Source organism: Grampus griseus (assembly GCF_964374135.1).
Source record: "Grampus griseus genome assembly, chromosome: 19".
NCBI lineage: Eukaryota > Metazoa > Chordata > Mammalia > Artiodactyla > Delphinidae > Grampus > Grampus griseus.
Genome location: NC_139013.1, coordinates 2,591,091 through 2,617,070, shown reverse-complemented (window position 1 = coordinate 2,617,070; position 25,980 = coordinate 2,591,091). Strand labels below are relative to the sequence as shown.

The 25,980-nt window shown below is 43.9% G+C and overlaps 1 long non-coding RNA gene across 4 annotated transcripts; it reads left to right on the top strand.

Annotated features, from left to right (window-relative positions):
* Nucleotides 1-1,298: 1,298 nt before the first annotated feature.
* LOC309836191 lies at nucleotides 1,299-25,969 on the top strand. Of its 4 annotated transcripts, none has more exons than XR_014298121.1 (8): nucleotides 1,299-1,470; nucleotides 7,098-7,245; nucleotides 7,351-7,514; nucleotides 11,266-11,310; nucleotides 12,356-12,447; nucleotides 13,909-14,035; nucleotides 15,338-15,430; nucleotides 23,219-25,969. It is a non-coding gene; the product is annotated as an uncharacterized lncRNA (long non-coding RNA). The 4 variants fall into 4 exon arrangements; XR_014298122.1 differs by having other exon boundaries at nucleotides 7,064-7,245; XR_014298123.1 differs by lacking the exons at nucleotides 1,299-1,470; nucleotides 7,098-7,245 and adding an exon at nucleotides 4,173-5,287.
* Nucleotides 25,970-25,980: the final 11 nt, after the last annotated feature.

Below are 25,980 nucleotides of genomic sequence, written 5' to 3'. Positions count from 1 at the left end.
TCTACAGAGTCGGTATTTTAAGCTTTGTGGGCCAATTTCTGTGGCAACTGCTCAGCTCTGCATTGCGCAAAAACAGCCATACATGACACATCGAGGTGCATGAGCACACACATTCAAAGTGAATTTACACACACACGTACACAACCACAAAAACTAGGTTTCTCACACACGCAAAACACAAGGGCACACAACCACAAAAATCCTGTCACACGCGTTCACAAAGGTTCATCCTCACACATACACACAATAACACAACCTGGGCCTCACACACATAAATGCACAATGACCACCCGGGACCCGCAAGCCCAGACCTCAGGGGCGGGCTCACACCTCCCGTCTTCTCTCACAGACTCGCGGTCACCTCACGCACCGCCACAGGAGGTCGCTCGCGTCCCCGCCCGGCCGACGCGCAGCCGCGTCACTACACGAAGCGGAAACGAGTCGCAGGGGCTCCTGGGAGATGTAGTCTGGGGCCTGGAAAGGCGCCGCGCAAAGGACTCTGGGGCTGTTCGTTCAGAGAAGGCGCAAGCGATATCCCACCCCTGGTCTGGAGCAACATCCCTTCGCTCCTCTCCTGGGTCCATTCGTGTCCGGGCCGGACAGATCGGAGCCAGCGCGGGCCTGGATCCCTCAACCTCACGATCCGGGAGTGGCCGTCCTGAACGGCGCCACGTCCCGGAGGCTTCTGGGAAGTGCAGCCTGAGCTCGCAGTGCGCATGCGCGAGCGCGTGCGTTACGGTCCGTGGGTGAGCCTGGCTCCCCAAACCCCTCTGAGCTCCAGGGGCAAAGGGGAGGGTGTTGGGGCTAGAAGCCCCCGGACGGGAACGTGTAGGTGTGGATGCTGGGGAGGCTGGGTTTGGTTGAAGGGATCAAGGAAGGGTCTCAGCACCCGAAAACATGTACGTGATTTTATAAGGACAGCAACAAGTGGGGCCCTGGGAAGCGCTAGGCGGCCCTTGCGCGTGCGCGCGGCGCAGCGTGTTCCGAGGGCTGGTGTAGGGGCGGGGCCTCGGGCGGGCACGCGAGCGGCGATGACCCCAAGAGCGGCTCTGAGTGCGCGAGCGCGCCTGCGTATGCCTGCCTGTAAGTGGGTTGGGGCCTCAGGTCTGTGCCTGTGGAAAGGTCCCGGGAGAGGTGAGTAAGCGCCTGCGCACCGCGTGGCTTTATTTAGGGGCGGGGCCTCGCGCTCTCGTGGACGCCTAGGGGCGGGGCCGCGGCTCGCCGACGTGTCTCGCGCGTGAGGGGGCGGGTCCAGCCAGTGCCGACCGAGAGCCGCGGAGGAGAGTACGCAGGCGCGGGGAGCGCGGGGAGCGCGCCTTGCCTGCGCAGCTGCCGGGGTGGGCGTCGCCGGGACGCGACCCTGGAGGACAGGTTGAGTGTGGCTGTGGGTGTGTGCCCACGGCTGCCTGGAATTTTCCGCCCGTGACCGCCTGTGGGGTTTTGTCTGGTTGTGTGGTGACGGAGTGTGAGGTGAGGGACTGTGTGTGAAGCGTGTGGTGGCGTCGCTGTGTTGTGAGAGGAGAGCGGGTTGTGGCGTTTCTGCGTGTGTCTGTGATGGAGCCAGCCGTGTGGTGACGGGGGCGTGCCTCAGGACCATGTTCGTATTTCACCGCAAGGTCTGTGGTGTTTATGTGAGGAAGAGGTGACTGCGCCTGTGGGAGGGGGGCCGGGAGTGGGTATGTAAGTGTGGCTGTGAGAATTTGTGTTGTTGAAGCGCGTTCGTGTGTGTGTGTGTGTGTGTGTGAGACCGACTGATGTAGGTGGCCGTTTATCGCCGTCTGAAGTGGCTGCGTGATTTGACCGGGTGGCTGTATGACTGCGCTTCAGTGGCTTTGCGGTTGTGAGTGTGTGGCAGTGTGCGACTGCGCTGTCGAGGTGTATCTCTCCCTGTAAGCGTGGAAGGAGGATCCTTGTGGGGAGGACTCTGAGCGGCTTTACGGGCGTGCAGGCTCCTGGCAAGGAAGTATGTGTGCTGTTGTGGGAGGCTTTCTTTCTCGGTAAAACAGGATAACAACACCTGCGTCAGTTTTGGGAAAATTATATAAGTGGCGTAACGTAGTGAAATACTCCGTGCCGAGCTTGGCACTCACCAGGCCCTGTGTAGGTGCTGGGTGTTTGTTGGAGTGCTGGTGGTCGTTTTTCGTTGTCCCCGTGCAGAGGTAGAAGCGCGGTGGTGAACGCTGGCGAAATTTGCATCTCTGAACTTGAGATTGAGCAATGCTTCTCAGAGCTGGGGATCTGACCTCTTCTAGCTGAGAAGCGGTGCCCCAGTAGCCCAGCTGCTCCTTGTTGTCTGTTATTGCATTAGTGCATTTGAAGGGAGGGCAGTGTTTGTCCTGGTCTCTGGGACCTGAGGCTGCGTATGGTTGTGTGTCTGCTTCCTAACCAGTGTAGCTTGGGGGACTCTGGGACTTCTGGTTCCATCACTCAGTAGTTGTGTGACTTTGGGAGAGGTCACTTAAATTTCTGACCCTCAGTTTCACCTGCAAAATGGGGATAATAATAGTACCAATCTTAGGCCTGTGGTGAGCGTTAAGTAGAACAGTCCCTGACACAAGTAAGCAACGAATAAATGCTAATTGCTTTATTATTAACCTAATAACCCCAAGGATTCCACACCCAGAGAATCAAACCCACAGGAAGAAAAGCAAGAAGTGGAGCCTCAGAGAAAAAGTTGCAGGTTAAGAGATAAAGTAATCCTAAAGGCTAAATTGAGCTTAGGTTCAGAATTTTCTAGTCGGGGTCCTAGGAGGGCACGAACAGAGGGTCTTCCTTTATGGAGATATCCCTAGGGAGCCTGTGGTGTCAAGACGCAAGCACTCAGAGTTAATTTCTTTCATTCTGAGAAGCCCACTGGTCAAGACCCAGTGGCAGGGACTGAGGAGGAGTATCTCCTGATAACACAGCGATCTAGAGACATCTCCGTGTCTAGAGCAGGGTTTCTCAGGCTTGGCACTTTGTTTTTTTTAAAATAAATTATTTATTTATTTATTTATTTATTTATTTTTGGCTGCGTTGGGTCTTCGTTGCTGTGCGTGAACTTTCTCTAGTTGCGGCGAGCTGGGGCTTCTGTTTGTTGTGGTAAGCGGGCTTTTCATTGCAGTGGCTTCTCGTTGCGGAGCACGGGCTCTAAGCGCGCGGGCTTTCAGTAGTTGTGGCTCATGGGCTTCAGTAGTTGTGGCGCGCGGGCTCTAGAGCGCAGGCTCAGTAGTTGTGGCGCACAGGCTTAGTTGCTCCGCGGCGTGTGGGACCTTCCCGGATCAGGGCTCGAACCCGTGTCCCCTGCATTGGCAGGCAGATTCTTAACCACTGCGCCACCAGGGAAGCCCCAGCCTTGGCACTTTGGATGCTTTGGGGCAGATAATTGAGAGATGGGGGAGAGCTGTCCTATATATTTTCGGATGTTTAGAATTACTCCTGTTTTCTACTCCCCAGATGCCAGTAGCATACCCCTGCTGCCCCAATTTTAACAAGCAGAAGTGTCTCCAGACACAGCCTGGTATCCCCTGGAGAACAAAATCACCCCAGTTGAGAACCACTGGTGTACAGGACCATGATGAGGGCACACCATGAACATTTTCAGGGCGTGAGGGTGGGGAGGAGAGCAAGGGGGCTGGATGAGAGAGGTGATAAAGGGATAATGTTTCTGAGATGAGAAGAAAGGGTGTCCAAAGCCTGCAACATGGGTAGGCTCTGAGAGGCACTCATTCATTGAGCAGTCAGATGCCTGCCATGGGCCAAGCACCTTGCTAGTCAAGATGGACCAGGTTTCTACTCATTGGAGCTTGCATTTAGTAGAGAGATGAAATTAAATTTATAACAGGTGGCAGTAATTATTTTGAAAAGGAAAGCAGGGTGAAGGGATTACAGGGTGACTGTGGGTGCTGTTTTCAGTGTCGACACCCAGGCTTCCCATGGGCATCTCAGTCAACTCCAAAGCCAAGAATGGCCACCATCAGTGACTCCTTGGAATCCTTTGATCAGGGAATCTAAGGATTTGGCTTTTCTCCTCCCCAGTGCTGAGGTCTGGACTCTTAACAGGGAGAGGTCAGATCTCCAGCCCGCGACTGAGGCTTGGAGACTGGAGCAGTAGTTCTAAACTATGGCCTTGCATAGAATTTAGAAATCTTAAAAGATAAAAATAAGACATGCCTGGACTCCATCCCCAGAGATTCTGACTTAATGGTTCTGGCAAGGGGCCCAGCCATCAGTATTTATTAAAAAGCTCCCAAGAGATTCCTGTGTACAAACAGGGTTGAGAGCTACAGCTGTGAGAGTTTGTGGGCTTCTCTGGGGCTTCTCAGAATGAAAGAAATTAATTCTGAGTGCTTTCAGTATCTTGTCAAAGGCAGTCCCTACAGCTGCACTTCCCTGCAATAGGGACATTCCTAGCCCCATCCTACAAGTGAGGAAATCAAATCTGTACCTGTGCCAGCAGAGCAAGGGCAGGTCTGGCATTCAGATGCAAAGCTTATGTTTTCTGCTATAGCTGGGCTTGGGTCTTTGGAGAAAGTGCCTTTCTATATCCCCGGCCTCTGGGGCTGGCAAGTTCAGGATAGAGGTGATCTTAAAATACTAGATAGGTGGTATAGCAAAAACAAACTCTGGCTGAACGGAAGCAATGTGTGGGTGCATTAATGGCTGGCTTTCAGTTATGTCAGGTCCCACCCCAATTCAACACCCAGCACAGGCCCCCAGGATCACAGGGGTGCTGTGCCCCAAGGGGAGGCATGGCCACTGTCCAGTAACTCTTTATTTTAATTTATTTATTATTATTATTTTTTGGCTGCATTGGGTCTTCGTTGCTGCACGCGGGCTTTCTCTAGCTGCGGCGTTCGGGGGCCACTCTTCCTTGTGGTGCACGGGCCCCTCATCGCTGTGGCCTCTCCTGTTGTGGAGTACCGGGCTCCAGGTGTGAGGACCTCAGCAGCTGTAGCAGCGGGCTCTAGAGCGCAGGCTCAGCAGTTGTGGCACACGGGCCCAGTTGCTCCACGGCATGTGGGATCCTCCCGGACCAGGGCACAAACCCGTGTCCCCTGCACTGGCAGGCGGATTCCTAACCATTGTGCCACCAGGAAAGTCCCTCCAGTAACTCTTTAAGCTTGTTCTCATCCAGGTTCTAGCCATCCCTACCTTAGGAGCAGGAATTTAGCCTTGTGCTAAATTGCAAAGCCCCTTCCCACCCTAAGGTATGGGACTCTGGAAGAGAGGCCAGGTTTACAGCGCTGCCCTGACGTGGTGTGGGATCCAGCCTCTTTATTTGTGGTGGTGATGGTGTTTTGAAAAGGTAATTATATATATGATACAGAACGCCAAAGCGTAGATAGATGGGGAAAAGTGAGTTTTGAGTTTCCAAGCCTAGTGACCCAGTTCCCTTCTTCAGGGACAATCGCTGCTACCAACTTCTTTATTTCCCTTCCAGAACTTGTCTGTACCTTTTCAAACTCATGTATTCGTATCCTGTATTTTGTTTTTTCTAAGCATTTTCTCTATATCTTTATTCTCCTCATTACACCATATCTTGGAGATCATTTCACACAGTACATATAGAGCAGATTTCTCAACCTCAGCACAGTTGACACTTTGGACCAGATTGTCCTTTGCTCTGGGTGCTGTCCTGTGCATTATAGGATGTTTAGAAGTATCCCTGGCCTCGACCCATTAGATCCCAGGAACACCTCCCACCCCCAAGTTGGGACAACCACAGATGTCCCAGGCATTGCAAGTGTCCCCTGGGGGCAAAATTGCCCCCAGTAAAGAACCTCTGAGGTAGTGCTGCCTTGTTCCTTTTAAGAACTACACGGTGTCCCATATGTGCGTGTAACATTCACTGATTTTCTTATTGATGGGCAGTTGTTTCCAATCTCTTGATAGGAGTAGTAATTGTAATAGGGAAGAACCTTTGTATTCTTTTTTTTTGTTTTTTTTGGCTGCACTGTGAGGCATGTGGCATCTTAGTTCCCCCGACCAGGGGTCGAACCTGTGCCCCTTGCAGTGGAAGTGCAGAGTCCTAACCACTGGACTGCCAGGGAAGTCCCAGAACCTTTGTGTTCTATTACAAGTTAATCACTAAAGGGAGGTTGCTTATAAGCTTGAACTACACATAATGGGTTTCTCTGGGAAACCCTGCCTCCCAGGTAATGAGCATTAAGCTAAAATACCTTTGTTTAGCCCATAGGAAACATCCTGACCAAACCCACCTGTGAATGACTGCAGGAAGGAAGAAATTAACACATCCCCTCAGAAATGTTTGACTTTTTTCCCTCCCTTTTAGTATAAAAAAATCTTGAATTCTAACTCAGGAAAGATGATTCTTTGGGACGTGAGTCATCATCATCTCCGTCTGCTGGCTTTCCGAATAAAGTCACTGTTCCTTGCCCCAACAACTCGTCTCTCGATTTACTGGCCTGTCGTAGGGTGAGCACTGTGAGATTGGCCTCAGTAACATAATGATAATAAAGAAACTAACATTTGTTTAGCACTGGCACTGCTCTAAGTGTGTTACATGTTTTCATTCATTTAATTTTCACCACAACCCTGTGGAGTCATCATTGTTATTTGCCTCATTTGACTGTTGAGGAAGCTCAGGCCCAAAGAGGACAGGGAGCATGTCTGAGGTCACACAGGTAGTGGGTGGCAGAGTTGGAAGCTGAACCCAGACAGCCTGGCTCCAGATGGATGCCCTTCACTGTAGGACTGTACTGCCTCTTCCTACAAACCCTGTCATTTTACACACATACGAGAACGTCTGAAGACAAATACCAGAAATGAGGTTACTGGGTTAAAGGGTATGTGCACCTTCAGCCTTAAAGATATTGTTGGGCTTCCCTGGTGGCGCCATGGTTGAGAGTCCGCCTGCCGATGCAGGGGACGCGGGTTCGTGCTCTGGTCCGGGAAGATCCCACATGCCGCGGAGCAGCTGGGCCCGTGAGCCATGGCCGCTGAGCCTGCGCATCCGGAGCCTATGCTCCGCAACGGGAGAGGCCACAACAGTGAGAGGCCCGCGTACCGCAAAAAAAAAAAAAAAAAAAAAAAAAGATACTGTTAATTTCTCTCCAACCAGCACTGTGTGAGAATTCTTACTTCGGCCCTCTTAGTGTCAGGCTTCCTTGATGATGCGTGGTGTATACTGAATTAAAAAGGAAAAGAAAGGCAAGAAATAACCGTGTGGCTGTTGCTGAAGATATCTCATGTAAACTTTTAACAGCTAAGGGTGAAGCAGGTTTTGTTTACCCCATTGCACAGGTGAGCAAACAGGCTTTGTGTGGTTCTCCCACAGCCAATAATTGGCAGAAGCGAGCTTTGAATCCAGAATTATCTAATATCAAACTGCTGTTCTTTCCTCCCCAGCAGTGCTGAGTCCCTTGGAGAAAATTATTTTGCGGACAAGAATCGTGCTCCTTCAACTTGGGGTGTGTGTCAAGGGCAAACAGCCATGAGAAACCACAGGATGGATGCGTTGCCACTTCCTGGAGCAATCCATTTTACTTGAGGAATCAGAAGAGAAGAATCTGGTAAATGATTTAAAACATGATTTTATATTAACACACAGACTCAGATTTATCATGATGTAGGATGCAGAAAGTTATATGGATGTTTCAGAACAAAACAGAAGATTTCAAGGGTTTTATGTTATGGGGCAGCTGCATTGGGGTATTCTCAGGCCACAGAGCTAGCCATTAACCCTCCTCTACTGTGCAGGGACATTAGTCAGAAGTTCTCAGACGCCACGTGTCAGTGAAGTGCTGGAGCTGGCTTGCCCTGCCTCACATGAACCCATTTTGCACACCTCTCCCCAGTTCCATATTCAGTGACATCAGTTTGATATATTACAGTGGGCCCTGGTGGGAGTATGTACACCGTGGAAATTGGCAGACACTGCAAATTACCCAGCACATCACTGTCCCAAGGTTGAATACAGAGAGAATTCAGGCATCCAGGATTCTTTGTCACCATTTTCTACACAAGGGAAGCCTTGCTCAGCACAGTCAGAATTGAAGGCCAGGCCACTCGGTTTGTCACTGAGCCACAACTCATCAACCTTAGTGTGCTCTGCTCCAAAGCTCCCCAAGTGCTGTGGCACTCTGATATAACAGAGGTACATATCTCGTAACTGCGGTGCCACATTGACACCTCCCGAACCCTGCCAGAGAAGACAGTGCGAGTATTTGCCGTGTAGACCCTTATCCTGCTCCAAGAGGACAGACTGTGCTGCATGTGGATGGGGCTTAAATCCAGGCTTCATCACTTAAAGCTCTGAGATGTTGGGCAGGTCTTCTTCCCTCTTTCATCCTCAGAATGGAAACTGGAACCCATGTGGTCAGTTTGCTCTAAAGGTGAAATCATATAATGCATATAAATATCCAGTACAGCTCTCAGTCTCATACTTACTACTTTTATTGATTTTTAAATTTTTATTGGGGTATAGTTGATTTACAATGTTGTGATAGTTTCAGGTGTACAGCAAAGTGAATCAGTTATACATATACATATATCCACTCTTTTTCAGATTCTTTTCCCATATAGGTCATTACAGAGTATTGAGTAGAGTTCCCTGTGCTGTACAGTAGGTCCTTATTATCTCATACTTATTATTAACTGGAGGACATTGTTGTCACCAGGGGTTGAGCACATTTAACATGCACACACCTGAGGGCTTCCCCAGAGCATGTGAACAGAAGGACAGTAGACTGTTCAGAACAGAAGACTCACAGCCCACAGCACTGGCCACATGCCACACTAATAACAACAATAATGATAAATACAGCTACCATGATAATTGTCTTGTCTGCTCCTCACAGCAGCAGCCCTTCACCTTCCTTTTGCAGACATAAAGGATCAAGGTAAAGACCCAGTAAGGTTCAGTGTCTTGCCCAAGGTCACACAGATACACACAGGAATGTTGGTCAACTCACAGCGTGCAGTGGAGAACAGGAGGAGAAGGCAAAGGCAGATGTAGTAACAATAGAATTAGTTTCCCACGTAATGAAGTGGCACCTACTGCATGTTCAAGAGGCCCCTACCCCAGCTAAGTGGGCCAGGGAGGGCTCTTTGAAGAAGTGATGGTAAAGAAAGTATTTACTACTGGGCCATTTAGTCACTCACGTAGCGAATAGTTAGCCAGCCCCTTCCACGTGCCAGCTCCTGGTCCAGGGCACATGGGGCTTATGCTCAAGTGGTTGGGACAGACTGTAAGCACCAGAAGCAAATCACATAGTGTGTTAGCGAGGAGAACTGTGGAGAAAAGAGAAGTCAGAACTGGGAAAGGGAGAGGTGGGGGGTGATGGATAGGCGGGTCAGGGGTAGGTTGCAGTAATAAATACAATGGTTAGGGTGAGCCTCACAGATAAGGTGAGGTTAGAACAAAGATTGAAGCGAGTGAGGAACTGAGACAGGGGAAAGAGCATTGCAGGCGGGGTCCTGAGGCAGGACTGTGGCAGCTCGTTCAGGGATTGGCAAGGAGGCCAGTGTGAGGAAGGGGAGAATTGTAAGACCTGAATTCATAGCTCATGGGAGGGAAAATAAGGCCAGATACTACATGTAGGCTCTTACCTAATCCTCACAACTCCAGAAGTAGTAGTTCTATGTTGTCCCTGTTTAACAGGGGAGGAAACTGGCACAGAGAGGCTAAGTAATTTGCCCAAGGTAACACAGCTAATAAAAATAGTCATCAAGCCCAGGTGGTCCAACTTCAGAGTGAGGTGTTTAACACACGCCAGGCCACCCAGCCGCTCCCTGTAACCCAGGTGAAGACAGGGCAGGGCTCCAAGCTCCTTCTGGACCTGTGAGTCTGAGTTAGGCAGGGCTGGTGTCCCATGGCTCCTTTCTGCCCTGTTGGAGTGACCTCATAGGCTAACCTCAGTGATCTCCAACCAGCCCCTTTCATCTGGCCTTAGCGCAACCCTGAGATTCCTCTGAATCATGCATTTTTTTTTAGCACCAGGTCATTGACAAAAGAGAAGAAAAGCCTACTTATAGGGCACATGAATGGGAAGGAACAAATGGAAGGGTCACTGTATTTGTTTCCCATTGCTTTGGTGACAAATTACCACCAACTTAGTGGCTTCCAACACACCTTCATTCTCCTACGGTTCTGAAGGTCAGATGTCTGAAATGGTTTAGGCAGGGCCATGTTCATTCTGGAGGCTCTGGGGAGAATGTGTGACCTTGCCCTTTACAGCTTCTAGATGCCACCTGCATTCCCTTCCTGCATCTTCAAAACTGGTGGCACAGTGTATCCAGACCTTTTTCTCTCTGACTCTGCTTCCATCATCTTCTCTGTCTCTGACCTCCTGCCTCCCTCTCGTAAGGGCCTTATGACCACATTGAGCCCACCTGGATGATCCAGGATCATCTCCCCACCTCAGCATCCTTCATTTCGTCATATCTGCGAAGTCCCCATTTTGGCCTTTTTTAGACCCTGCCCTTTTCCAAAGACAAGAGGGCTTGGAATGACTGCTGTTAGAACTGTTCTCTGTGCTGTGGTTTCAACATAAAATGGTTGCACTCCACCCCACTTTCAGCATGCCAGGAAGCATTTTGGACTGGTTACTAAGTCAGTCAATAATTTTTATTGAGCACCGCTTTGCACAGGGCGTGGTCTCACACATGGGAGGAGAGAGTGAACAAAACAGTTAAGGTGTCTGCTCTCATAGAGCCCAAGTCACATGGGGGAGATGGTACCTGCATAAACAAGCCCTTTTCAGGAAGCCGGGGGTACTGCACAGAAAATGGAGCAGTAGAATGGCATAGACTGTATCCTATGAAGCAGTGCTGTCCTGTAGAAACATAATGCAAGGCAGAATTTTAAATTTTCCAGAAGCCATATTGAAAAAAGTAAACAAATTAATTATTAAAGTTAATTTTAATAATACATTTTGTTTAACTCAATACAGTATATCTGAAATATTACCGTTTTAATTCGTAATCAATATAAACAATTACCAGTGAGATTTTTTTACATTCTTTTTTTCTTTTTTAACTGAGTCTTTAAAGTCAGGTGTGTCTTCTACGTGTATAGTGCACCTCAATCCAGACACTTAATTGATCTGTATTTGAATTTCATAAAATTTACCATTGGAAAAGTAGATTCACACACCCAAGTTGTTCCAAACATACTTAAAAGTTTACAGTAACTGAATTAAGGATCAATTCTTAATTTTAGATTAATAATAAATTTTAATTCAGTGATTTTAGTATTTATCATTTATTATGGTTTTAATAATAAACAAATTGAAATAAAATTAAACATTTTCTTATTTCCAGAACTCCACGTCTCACGTGGCTGCTGGCATGTGTTGGGCAGCACAGGTATAGAGTGACTCAGGGTGATAGAGGGCCTCCTGTGGAGGTGATGCTTGACGTCTCACCTCTTCCTCTCCCACTAATGCACACCATTGAGATTACCCTTCTAGATTTCTGCATACCTATCTAATGAGTCCCTTCTCCAGCTGTTGCTTCCCCCTCGCCCCTCCCCCACCACACACACCCAGTTTATTTGCCACATAGCCACCGAGAAAAATGTTGTTAAATGTTAGGTCAGCCACATCATTCCTCTGCTCAGCCACCAACCCCCCATGATGCCTTATTGCGCTTGGGATGAATTCCAAACTGCTCCTCACCCCTTCATGATCTGGCCCCTCCTGCCCTCACACACCTCCTAGTCCACCACTCCCCGTCTTGCTCACTCTGCGTCAGCTCACCCGCCTTCGCACTTCCCTTCACATGCAAGCATGTGCCTGCCGCAGGGCCCTTGCACCTGTTGTACGTCTACCCAGAATGCCCTTCTCCCAGTGCCCAGGTGGCTCACACTGCAGTCACACTTCGGCTCAATGTTGCCTCCTCTGAGAGGCCTTTCCCTGCCACCCCATCACTCCATCCCCTGCTCGGGTCCTTTTTTTCCTGCATAGCAGTGATCTCAGCTAACACTGTTCTATTTTTTTTTTTTTTTTAACACTGTGTTCTATCTGGACTGTCTTCCCTGCTGGAATGTAAGGTACTTGGGAGCCAGTACCTCTCTGCTCTAACTCTGCTCTCTCCCCAGCACTGGGGACAGTGCCTGGCACCTGATGAGCACTCCACAATTCCTTGTCAGATGGAAGAACAGGTGTCTGCCTGTCTCATTTGCCTCCTGATCTGGAGCCTCCTGTGATCTTAAGAACAGATAGTGTTGGCTGTGGTCCCTCCCTGATCCTGAGAAGGGGCAGGAATGCTTCAGAAGATGTTGTGACCTCCCACAATGTGCATGTCTGTGCTCGTGTGTGTGACCAGGGTGTGGGGCCAGGGGATTCTTATCCTAGAGACCCTGGGACCACCCAGAAGGCCCAGTCGACTCATGACTTCTCTTCTCTCCCAGCCCCACCTTCTCAGCACTCTGCCCCTCTCCAAATTGAAACCCTCAAGGGGGAGGAAAGGATGCCTGCTGCACGTGGGAAATCCAAGTCCAAGGTAAGTAGTGGTTCCTCGTCCTTTGGGAAAGTTCCATCGTGTAAGAAACCATTTGCTTTCCTTCCATGGGAACATCCTATCCCACAGAGACCCAACCAAGACATAGTCCCTGGCTTCCTTCCATCACCACCACCGGGTGTGGGAGCATGAGAAGGGCCACTCAGCGTCCCCCCTCTCCTTTTTTCTCAGTGTGCACGTGACCATTCACCTATTCATTCAGCATCTCCAGGGTCTCTGCCTGTGCTGGGAGGAATACTCTCCCCAGAGAGAAAACCAGAGCCACCATGATTTCTCGAGGTGGACATGAGTACCCAGGTGGGACCTGCTGAGGCAGAGGAGGATTGGATGCTGTACTCCAGAGTTAATCTCTTGATGTTGCTTTGTTTTTACATGTACACCCCATTTTTACAAGGAGGACATCTCTCTAAGAGACTCCTCATAACCCTGTATTCAGGTTGAGTTAGTTGGAGCCAGGCCAGTGAGTCAGCCTCCTGAAATGAGCATGTTTCAAGACTAGATGATGAAGTGATTTTCTACAATAAGCCTCTTCAGTGTAGTTTCTCATAATAGACACTTTTGCCCTCTAAGTTATGTGTATTCATTCCCTATTGCCACAAACTTGGCCATTCAAAACAGCACACATTTATTATCACACAGTTTGTGGGCTGGAGTTCAGATACAGCTTGGCTTAGCTGGATCCTCTGCTTTGGGTCTCACAAGGGTGAAATCAAGGTGTCAGCAGCTGTGGTCTCATCTGAAGCTCAGGGTCCTCTTCTGAACTCATTGGTTATTGGCAAAATTAGATCCCCCTCCTGCATTTCATGTGGCTCCCTTCATCCCATCTTCAAACCAGCAGCAACAGGTCACATCCCATTCATCCTTCACATCTCCTAGACTTCCCTTTCTGCTCTCCTGTTCCACCAGCTAGAGAAAATTCTTTGCTCTTCGGGGCTCCTGTGATGACATTGGGTCCACCTGGATAATCCAGGCTACTCTCCCTATTTTAAGGTCAACTGATTAGTAACCTTGATTACATCTGCAAATAAACTTTTGCCACGTATAACGCAGACACATGTGGTTAGGGACATGAATCAGCAGCCAGACTGCCCAAATTGAACCCCAGCTCCTTCATTTACAAGCTATTAGATCTTCAGTAAGTCACCTCATGTCTCTGGGCCTCAGTCACTGACTAACATGAGCCAGTACATGCAGAGTACTTAGAAAAATGCCTTGTCTTTGTCAATGCCCCATAAATCCAAGTTGATATGCTTTTTATGCAACAAAATCTTTATCATGTTGCATTGTGTTTTAGTACACCTGCTCCTTTTGATCTCAGAACCGCAAATGTTTCCTTAATAGAATCCTGGCACCATGTATCTCCCGTGTTTGGAAGTCCAACGTTTTCTCAGCCATGTGGAAGCACAAGCCCACAGTGAAAGGATGTGTGATTTTCCATTTCAGGCACCAGTCACATTTGGGGATTTGGCCATCTACTTCTCCCAGGAGGAGTGGGAATGGCTGAGCCCCATTCAGAAGGATCTGTATGAAGATGTCATGTTGGAAAACTACCAGAACTTGGTTTCTCTCGGTAAGGCTCTCCTGCCCCCATAATCCACAGCTGGCTCATCGTGGGACATGAATCAATCAGTCTAGTCAAGAAAACAGAAGCCACTCCAGTTTTTTTGTTGTTGTTTTAATGGCTTTATTTAGGTATAATTTACATATTATACAATTCACCCATTTGCAGTATGCAATTCAGTGATCTTTTTAATGTATTTACAGAATTGTGCATCCATTACCCTAGCCAATTTTAGAACATTTTCATTATCCCCAAAAGAAAGCCTATACCCATCATCAATCACTTTTTATTTCCCCCTGCCCACTAATCCCGCCAGATTAGGCAAACACTAATCCACTTTCTGTCTCTATGAATTTGCCTGTTCTTGGCATTCCATAAACATGAAATCAAATATGTTGTCCTTTGTGTCTGGTGTCGTTCACTTAAGGTAATATTTTTGATGTTCATCTACATGGTAGTGTGTATCAATACCTCATTCCTTTTTATGGCGAAATAATATTCCACATTTTGTTTATCCATTCACCAGTTGGTGGGCATTTGGCTTGTTTCCACTGTGTGGCTGTTACGAATATGCTGCTGTGAATGTTCACATACAAATTTTCGTGTGGATGCATATTTTCATTTCTCTTGGGTATATACCTAGGAGTGGTATATGCTGGTCATATGGTAACTATATATGTAATCTTTTGAGGACACCTGGCTTGTTTTTAAGAGAAAAAATTTAAAGTATTGACTTAACAGGTACTATTGAAAGGTGAATATTAGACACAGATGGTAACTGCAGGACACAGCCACCATCCTAGGGCTGGGAGGACAGAGGGAAGAGTTGAGAGTTTTTAGGACTCTGAGGAAGGGACTCAGACTTCTGAAGGAGAGGGGTGCACTGCCTGGTTTATCCTCCTGAGGGGGCAAGATGAGGCTAGTTCTGGAAGTGCAGGGAAAAAAAGAAAAGCATAGATTGAAACCAGCAGTACCCCTATTGGTAGATGCTGACACGGAGCACCTGGCATAGAAGTGTGGATTACAGCAGATCAGAGAACGGTGGGCTTGGGAGCAGAAAGGCAATAGCTGAATAACCAGCCTCAGGAGTTTCTGGTCCAACTTTTCATGAAAATAGTTGGCTTTGTAGAGTTAGAAATGAATAACTCTGCTGGCTATGACTGAACTTTCATCCTTCTTATTCTCCACCTATCCTTTACATCCTCCATGCTCCTCTTGCACTAATAAACCCCATTTTTGTTGACACAAAGCTTGGCTCTGACAGCTGTGGTGCCCACATCATGCTCAGTTCCAGTGTTTTCCTGTGTGCAGGACTTTCCTTTCGGAGGCCAAATGTGATCACCTTATTGGAAAAAGGGAAAGCACCCTGGATGGTGGAGCCAGTGAAAAGACGCCGGGGCTTGGGTGAGTGACAGAGAACCAAGGCTTAGAAGCTGGCATTCTGTGTAAAGGTGCCCTCCATCATGAGAGGGCAACATCTTTAAGATAATAGTTGAGAGCCACTTTCTCCACCTCAGAGGCCCCAGGCTTGTGCAGAAAACGCAAGCCTCTTCAGTATGAGCCCCAAGAGGGAGAATAACCAACATTTAACAAGCTCCTTATTAGGTACTCTTTTAAGTACAGCTTCCTCCCAACAACCCTATAAGGTAGGTACTATTATTATTCCTATTTTATAGATGAGGAAGCTGAGGGCCAGAGAGGTTCGGTGACTTGCCCAAGGTCACCCAGCTAGGAAGTGGCAGCAGAGTTGGAGTTTGAACCCCAGCTTCCGGTCCCAGAAGCTCAGCTTTCAACAGCCTCATCCCCACCTATCCAGTCCCCTGCCTCGGCTTTCATATTTCCCTTCAGAGAAAGTGTGTCCTGATTTCTCTAATGATAGCATTTCAAATGATCAAACTTGCATCATTTTCTTCAATCCTTAAAAAAAAAACTAAAAATCTTTTCCATAACTGTTTATTTTGACTGCTTTTCAAGAACTCATTCCCTTTTCTCATAGATTCCTCTTTGGTTGGTCAAGTTATGGGTTTTTAAAATTTTTTTGTGTTTTTTTGTTTGTTTTTATAGATTTATGAGTTTATTATTTGTGGTAAAAAGCACATAACATTAAATTTACCATCTTAACCATTTTTAAATGTACTGTTAAGTATATTCACATTGTTGACCAAGAGTTATCTAGAACTTTAATTTGCAATACTGAAACTCTGTATCCACTAAATACTAGTTCTTCCCACCCCTCCATTGAGCCCTTAGTATGATTTTGACTACTATGGATACTTCATATTAATGGAATCATGCAGTATTTGACTTTTTGTGACTGGCTTTTTTCTGCTTAGCATAATGTCATCAGGGTTTCATCCATGTTGTAGTATGTGACAGGATTTTCTTTTTTTCAAGGCTATATAATACTCCATTGTGTGTATATACCACATTTTCTTTATCCATTCATCTGTCAATAGTCATTTGGGTTGCTTCCCCTCTTAGCTATTGTGAATCATGCTGCAATGAACATGGGAGTACAGATATCTCTTCGAGATCCTGATTTTAATTCCTTTGGGTATGTACCCAGAGGTGGGATTGGTGGATCATATGGTAGTTATGTTTTTAATTTTCTGAGTAACCTCCATACCATTTTCCACAGTGGCTGCACGATTTTTCATTTCCACCAACAGTACACAAGGATTCCAACTTCTGCTCATGCTCACTAGCACTTGTTATTATTTTTTAAAAATGTTTATTTATTTGGCTGCGCCGGGTCTTAGTTGTGGCACCTGGGATCTTCGTTGCCGCTTGTGGGATCTTCGTTGCAGCACGCTGGTCTTACTGTGGCATGTGGGTTCTTTTTAGTTGCGGCATGTGGGTTCTTTAGTTGCGGCATGCAGACTCTTTTAGTGCGGCATGCAGGCTCTTGGTTAAGGCATGTGGGATCTAGTTCCCTGACCAGGGATTGAATTGGGCCCCCCTGCATTGGGAGCATGGTGTCTTTACCACTGGACTACCAGGGAAGTCCTCTGGGGTTTTTTTGATAGTGGCCATCCTTATGGTGTGAGGTGATATTGTGGGTTCAATTTGCATTTCCCTGATGATTAGTGATGTTGAGGATCTTTTTATGTGTTTATTGGCCATTTGTCTGTCTTGGAGAAATGTCTGTTCAAGTCCTTTGCCCATTTTTTAACAGGGTTATTTGTCCTTTGTTTTTAAATTGTAGGAGTTCTTTATATATTTTGCATGTTAATCCCTTATCAGATATATGATTTACAATACCCATAGGTTGCCTTTTCCCTGTCGTTTTATTTGACATGCAAAAGTTAAGTTTGAAGTAGTCTCATCTGTTTTTTCATTTTGTAGCATGTGCTTTTGATGCCATATCTAAGAAATCAGTGCCAAATCCAATGTCCTGAAGCTTTTCCCCTATGTTTTCTTCTAGGAGTTTAATAGTTTTAGGTCTTACACTTAGGTCTTTAATTTTTTTTTTTTTTTTTTTTTTGCTGTACGCGGACCTCTCACCGCTGCGGCCTCTCCCGCTGCGGAGCACAGGCTCCGGACGCGCAGGCCCAGCGGCCATGGCTCACGGGCCTAGCGCTCCACGGCATGTGGGATCCTCCCAGACCGGGGCACGAACCTGTGTACCCTGCATTGGCAGGCGGACTCCCAACCACTGCGCCACCAGGGAAGCCCCTTTAATTTATTTTGAGTTAATTTTTGTATATGGTGTATGGTAGGGGTCCAAGTTCATTCTTTTGCATGTAGATACCCAGTTTTCCCAACACCGTTCGTGGAAGAAACTGTTCTTTCCCCATTGTATAGTCTTGGCACCCTTGTTGAAAATCATTTGACCAGATTTGCAAGAGTTTGTTTCTGGGCTCTCTATTCTCTTCCTTTGGTCTACATATCTATCTTTTTTTTTTTTTTTTTTTTTTTGCTGTACGCGGACCTCTCACTGTTGTGGCCTCTCCCGCTGCGGAGCACAGGCTCCGGACGCACAGGCTCAGCGGCCATGGCTCACGGGCCCAGCCGCTCCGCGGCATGTGGGATCCTCCCGGACCGGGGCACGAACCCGCGTCCCCTGCATCGGCAGGCAGACTCCCAACCACTGCGCCACCAGGGAAGCCCTACATATCTATCTTTATGCTACTACCACACCATCTTAATTATCAGGAAGTCTGAGCCTTCCTACTTCATTCCTCTCTTGCAAGATTGTTTTGTCTGTTCAGGGTCCCTTGAGATTCCATATGAATTTTAGGACTTTTTTCTATTTCTTGAAAAAGACGTTATTGAGATTTTGATAGGGATTGCATTGAATCTGTAGATAACTTTGAGTGGTATGGACAGTTTTACAATATTAAGTCTTCCAATCCACAAGCACAGGATGTCTTTCCATTTATTTATATCTTTTGATTTCTTTTAGCAATGTTTGTAGCTTTCAGTGTACAAGTCTTTCATCTCTTTAGTTAAACTTGTTCCTAAATATTTTATCCTTTTTGATGCTATAATAAATAGGATTGTTTTCTCAGTTTCCTTTACGGAGTGGTCATGGTTAGTGTATAGAAATACAACTGATTTTCGGGTGTTGATTTTGTATCCTGCCACTTTACTGAATTCATTGATTGGTTCAAACAGTGAGGTAGTTCCTTCTATTCCTATTTTTTTGAGTGTTTTTATCATGTTAAGTTTTGTCAAAAGCTTTTTCTGCATCAGTTGAGATGATCGTGTGGTTTTTATCCTTTAATTTGTTAATGTGATAGACTACATTTATTTTCCCATATTAAACTATCCTGGCATTCCAGGTATAAATCCCACTGGCTCATGTGTATGATCCTTTTAATATGTTGTTGAATCTGGTTTGCTAGTATTTTGTTTAGGATTTTTGCATCAGTATTTATCCAGGGATATTGGTCTGTAGTTTTACTTTGTTTTGATGTCTCTGGTTTTGGCATTAAGGTAATGATGGCCTTATACAATGAGTAAGTATTCTCTCTGCTTCTGTCTTCTGAAAGAGATTATGGAGAATTGGAATGATTTCTTCCTTAAATGTTTGGTAGGATTCACTAGTGAACACATAATGGGCCTGGTACTTTGTTTTTGAAGTTTATTAATTACTGATTCAGTTTTTTAAATAGATATATGCCTATTCACATCATCTTTTTCTTGTGTGAGTTTTGGCAAATTATGTCTTTTAAGGAATTGATCAGTTTCATCTAGATTATCAGATTTGTGGGCATAGAATTGTTCAGTTTTCCTTTATTATATTTTTAATTTCCATGAAATATGTAGTGATGTCCCCTCTTTGATTTCTGATATTAATTTGTGTCTTCTCTCTCTTAGTCTATCTAGAGACTTACCAATTTTACTGATTTTCAAAGAACCATCTTTTTATTTCATTGTATTTCTCTATTGATTTCCTGTTTTCATTTTCAATGATTTGCTCTAATTTTTTTTTCTGCTTACTTTGGATTTAATTTGCTCTTTTTCTAGTTTCCTAAGGGGGAAACTTAAATTTTTGACTTTAGGTTTTTGTTCTTTTCTATTATATGCATCCAGTGCTATAAATTTCCCTCTAAGCACTACTTTCAGTGCATCCCACACATTTTGATAAGTTGTGTTTCCATTTTCATTTGGTTCAAAGTATTTTAAAATTTCTCTTGAGATTTCTTCTTTGACCCATGTGTTATTTAGAAGTGTGCTGTATAATCTCCACGTATTTGGGGATTTTCGAGTCATCTTTTTGTTAGTGATATCCAGTTTAATTCCATTGTGGTTTGAAAGCAGACACTATGATTTCTATTCTTTTAAACTTGTTAAGGTGTGTTTTATGGCCCAGAATATGGTCTGTCTTGGTGCATGGTCCATGTGAGCTTGAGAATAATGTTAATTCTGCTGTTGGATGAAATACTCTATAGGTGTCAATTATATCCAGTTGAATGATGGTGTGGTTGAGTTCCATTATGTCCTTACTGATTTTCTGCCTGCTGGATATGTCCATTTATGAGAGGAGGGTGTTGAAGTCTCCAACTGTGATAGTGGATTCATCTATTTCTCCTTGTGGTTCTATCAGTTTTTGTCTCATGTAGTTTGATGCTCTGTTGTTAGGTACATACATGTTAAGAATTGTTATGTCTTCCTGAAGAATTGACCCCTTTATCATTATGTAATATCCCTCTTTATCCATGATAACTTTCCATGTTTTTAAGCCTGCTCTATCTAGAATTAATATAGCTACTTCTGTTGTCTTTTGATAAGTGTCAGCATGGTCTACTTTTCTCCATTCATTTACTCTTAATCCATATGTGTCTTCATATCTAAAGTGGGTTTCTTATAGACAGCATACAGGTGGGTCATGTTTTTTATGCACCCTGAAAAATCTCTTTTAATTGATACATTTAGACCATTGACATTTAAAGTGATTATTGATGTAGTTGAATTTATATCTACCATTTTGTTACTGTTTTCTATTTGTTACTTTTATTTTTTGTTCCTGTTTTCGTCTTCCACTCTTTTCTGCCTTTTGTGATTTTATATGAACATTTCATATGCTTCCATTTTCTATCCGTAGCATACTTTCTTTTTTATACTTTTTTTTTTTTTACTTTTTAAACTCTTTTTAGTGGTTGCCCTAGAGCTTACAGTACACATTTACAGTTAATCCATGTCCACTTTTAAATAACACTGTTACCACTTTGTGGATAGCATGAGTACCTTATAATAAAATAATGCTAACTCCTTCCTCCCATCCCCTCTATCATTGCTATCATTTACTTCACTTATATATATAAGTATACATTAGCATACACACACATAAGATAAATATATAAGCATATGTAATCAAATACATTGTTGCTATTATTATTTTGAATAAACTGTTATCTGTTAGACTAATCAAAAATAATAAAAGGGTTTTTTTTTTTTTGCCTTCATTTATTCCTTCTTCAGTGCTCTTCCTTTCTCTATGTAGATCCGAGTTTCTGACCTACATTATTTTCCTTCTCTCCAAAGGACCTCTTTAACACTTCTTGCAAGGCACGTGTACTGGCAACAAGTTCTCACAATACTTGTTTATTTGAGAAAGTCTTTCTCTTTCACTTTTGCAGGAAGTTTTCACAAGGTACAGAATATTAGATTGGTGGGTTTTTTTTCTCAGTAATTTAAATATTTCATGCCACTCTCTTCTTGATTGCATGGTTTCTGAGAAGTAGAATGTAAATCTAATCTTTGTTCCTCTATAGGTGGGATCTTTTTTCCCCTCTGGCTTCTTTCAGGATTTTTTCTTTGATACTCTGCAGTTTAAAAATGATATGCCTAAAAAAAAAAAATTATATGCCTAGGTATAGGTTTCCTAACATTTATCCTGTTTCGTGTTCTTTGAGCAGCTTAGATATGTAATTTAGTGTCTGACATTAATCTGGGGAAGTTTTCAGTCATTATTCTTTTTTCTCTTTCTTCTCCTCTGGTATTTCTATTACAGATATGTTATTTCTTTTGTAATTGTTCCAGTCTTTGGATATTTTGTTCTGTTGTTTCAGTCTTTGTTCTCTTTGCTTTCCAGGTTTTGAGGATTTTATTGATAAATTCTTTAACTTGCAGAATCTTTCCTCAGCTGTGTTAAATCTACCAAAAAGCCCATCAAAGGCATTCTTCATTTCTGCTACAGTGGTTTTGATCTCTTAACATTTCATTTTGTTTCTTCCTTAGGATTTCCATCTTTCTGCTTACATTGCCCATCTCTTCTAATATGCTGTATACTTTATCCACTAGAGCCCTTAGCATATTAAACATACTTGTTTAAAATTTCTGACCTGATAAGTCAAACATCCCTGCCATATTTGAATCTGGTTTTGATGCTTGCTTTGTCTCTTCAAGTTGTGTTTTTTGCCTTTTGGTATATCTTCTAATTTTTTCTTGATAGCTAGCCATGATATACCATTTAAAAGGAACTGCTCTAAATAGGCCTTTAGTGATGTGATGGTGAGGTGGGGGAGGGAAGAAGTCTTTAGTCCTATGATTAGGTTTTCAGTCTTTTAGTGAGACTTCTCTGGATTGTGAACATCACAAGTGATTCTGTTTTTCCCTCCCACGTTAGGTGGGACAAGCTGGCTACAGCCAGGTGGAGTTGGATATTTTCCTTCCCCAGGTCAATTAAGCTCTGATAATACCTCAGCCTGATAGGCTCTGGTTACCTACCTAGTGTCCCCTGAGGGCAGGCCTGGTTAAGAGGAACAGACTGATCTGGCATATTTCAAAATGATTCCTTTTCCCCACCCCCTGGAGGCAGCCCAAGATAATTTTTCTCCTATATTTAACGTGAGAATCTGATCAAACTCATAAAGGTAAATCTTGCCATATTGTGTGGGCTGCTTTGACTAGGTCCCCCTGGAGTTTTTAACTCTCAGAGTTGTTGGCACTGAGCCTCCAACAATTCATTAATTATAGTTTAGGTTTTCCTGCCCCAGCACAGGTTCCCATGGTGGTTATGCTTGTGAGCCTCTGCTCCAGTAAGCTTCAGTTTGTCTCTCCAGTCTTGGAGGAAGTGGTTCGCCCCATGCCCTCCCCTCTATAATGGATCTAAGAAGAGTTGTAGGGCAAAATGGTGACTTCCAAACTTTTACATGAGGAGCCAGAAACCAGAAGTCCAGTTTGGTTTTTTTTTAATATTTGATTTTAAGAATACATTTTAAAAATTTACAACTTTATTGAGCCACATACTGTAAAATTCATCCATATTAAGTGTATAATTCAGTAGTTTTTGCTAAATTTACCAAGTTGTGCCACCATCTCCATAAACCAGTTTTAGAACAGTTTTGTCACCTCAGTAAGATCCCTCATGACCATTTACAGATAATCCCCATTCCCACCTTCAGCCACAGGCAACCAGTAATTTACCTTCTGTCTGTATTTTACCTTCTGCCTTTTCTGGACATTTCCTATAATAAAACTACATTCATCTGCTGAACAATGTATGGAGTTTAATGTGGTATATGGTATACATTTATTCTCTAAATAAAACCTTTATTTATTCATTTGCAATTGCGCTTCCCTGAATTTCAGTTATGAAGTGTTTCTATAAAGCCCTTACTGTGTTAAAACCATAATGAGACACTAAAAAGTTATTCTGATTATCATCGTTATTATGATAATGATTGCAAATAGCTTTATTTTTCTAGCACAGGAAAACAAATTGAATTTCTTGATGTCTTTCAGACTTAGGATCTAAATGTGAGACCAAGAAGTTATCTCCATATCAGTGCAACAAATCTGGGCAAAGCATCTATCAGAAAGCAGTTTCTACACCACAAAAAGTTCCCACAGGAAAGAGAAGCTGCAAGAAAAATTCAGTCCTAATAAAACCCAAGAAAGTGCATTCAAAGAAGAAATCTCTAAAATGTAACGACTGTGGGAAATTCTTTAGTCAAAGCTTATCTCTTAAACTTCATCAGAACTCTCATACTAGAGAGAAGCCTTATGAATGCAGTAATTGTAGAAAAGCTTTCAGACAGATCTCATCCCTTATTCTTCATCAGAAAATTCACAATGGAAGGAAAAGCTATGAATGTGATAAATGTGGGGAAAGCTTCATTCAAAGAACAACCCTTATTTTACATGGGAGAAGTCACGATGAAAAGGAAATCTTTGACTGTGGGAAGGCCTTGAGTCAATGCCAATCTCTCAGTATACATCAGAAAATCCACCTTGTCCAAAATGTCTACCAGTGCAGAAAATGTGAGAAAGCCTTCATTCGAATGTCGTCTTTTTTACTTCATAAGAAAATTCACAATGGAAAGAAAATACATAAATGCAATGAATGTGGGAGAGGCTTCAGTAAGAAATCAGTCCTTGTTATACATAAAAGAATTCATACTGGAGAGAAAACCCATGAAAGTGAGAAGGCCTTAAGTCAGAGTTTACAGCAGCGAAGTCACCATGTAGAGAATCCTTATAAATGCAGAAAATGTGGGAAATTCTTTAATAGGATTTCATCCATTATGCTTCATCAAAGAATTCACGCTTCAAAGAAACCCTACAAATGTGATAAATGTGAGAAGATCTTCATGCGGCTTTCAACCTTTACTCTACATGTAAGAATTCATAATAGAGAGAAACTATACAGATGTAATAAATGTGAGAAGGTCTGCAACCGGCATTCATCCCTTATTCAACATCAGAAAGTTCATACAAAGAAAAAGAAACTGTTTGAATGTAAGGAATGCGGGAAGATGTTTTCTGGAATTGCCAACCTTAAAATACATCAAAACATTCATTCTGAAGAGAAACCTTTCAAATGCAATAAATGTAGTAAAGTTTTTGGCCGCCAATCATTTCTTATTGAACATCAGAGAATCCATACTGGAGAAAAACCGTATCAGTGTGAGGAATGTGGGAAAGCCTTCAGTCACCGAATATCTCTTACTCGACATAAGAGAATTCATACTGAAGATAGACCCTATGAATGTGATCAGTGTGGGAAGGCCTTCAGTCAGAGTGCACACCTCGCCCAACATGAAAGAATTCACACTGGAGAGAAACCATATACATGCAAAACGTGTGGGAAGGCCTTTAGCCAGCGTACATCCCTTATTCTACATGAAAGAAGTCATACTGGAGAGAAACCCTATGAATGTAACGAATGTGGGAAGGCATTTAGCAGTGGCTCAGATCTTATTCGGCATCAGAGAAGTCATTCTTCAGAGAAACCCTATGAGTGCAGTAAATGTGGGAAGGCATATAGTCGGAGCTCATCCTTGATTCGACATCAGAATACACATTCTGAGGAAAAGGCTTAAGATTGTTTTAAATATGTAAAAGCTAAGAGGGAGGCTAGCAAAGTAGCAGAGACACAGGCATGGGAAAATGCATTTGTCTATAACATAAATTGTGTAAAAATGGGACAGTTTGATGGTGTGTCCCACTTTGAAACCCAAAGAGCAAAAGTCATTGGTGATTTTGACCTGAGTATTTGAAATCAACTGAGGCAGTGACTTTATCATAGGTCTTTGTTTCAAAATAGCAAGCTCAGATGATTGGATCAGTCATTTTTAATGAAGAGCATTCTTCATTTGATAAAAATAACTGGTACTTCATTTCCAATGTAATTTTAAAGCTATTTCATTGGTTATGTACAACAAAGTGAATTGTAAATCCATTTTTCTGGATGGAGCTGTGAGCCTGATTTAAGGTCACATGAAGAAAGAGTTTGAGTTTGTCCCTTAGAACTAGAAGTATCACACAGAAGGGATTTCTTCACAAACCAGGGTGCCATTTTCAGCTGGCAGAAACTTCTGGTTGAGAATAAAGAAGATTGAGTAAAGATAGCACTCATAATTGTGTGAAGCAATAGAGTCATTACCATACTGTCTCTATGGATATGAAGACATATGATCTTAATGGTGTGAAAAATCTAACAAGCCTGGGATAAGCTAATGAGGAAAAAAAAACAGGATGTATTGAAGAATGAGGAACTTCAGAACAAGGAGAAATCATTTGTTATTGTTTTGTTTGAAAATGAATTTATATTTATATGAATAAACATTGGTATTTTCATGTGAAAACACTGGTGTACAAGTGATTGGTGGAGAATGGGATGTCATGGACTGAATGTGTCCTCCCAAAATTCGTTTGTTAAAACCCTAACCCCAGTGTGATTGTATTTGGAATTGAGGCCTTTGGGAGATAATAAGGGTTAGATGAGGTCATGAGGGTGGGGCCCTCATAATAAGATTAATGTTTTTAAAGAAGAGACACCAGAGACCTCTGCCATGTGAGGACACAGCAAGAAGGTGGCTATCTGCAAGCCGAGAAACTAGGCCTCACCAGTATCCAACCTTGTGGCATCCTGATCTCAGACTTTCAGCCTCCCAAACTGTGAGAAATAAATTTTGTTTACATCAACCAGTCTATGGTATTTTGTTGTGGCAACCTAAACTAATACATGGGAAAAACCCTGCATTTATGTGCCAGGCTCTTTC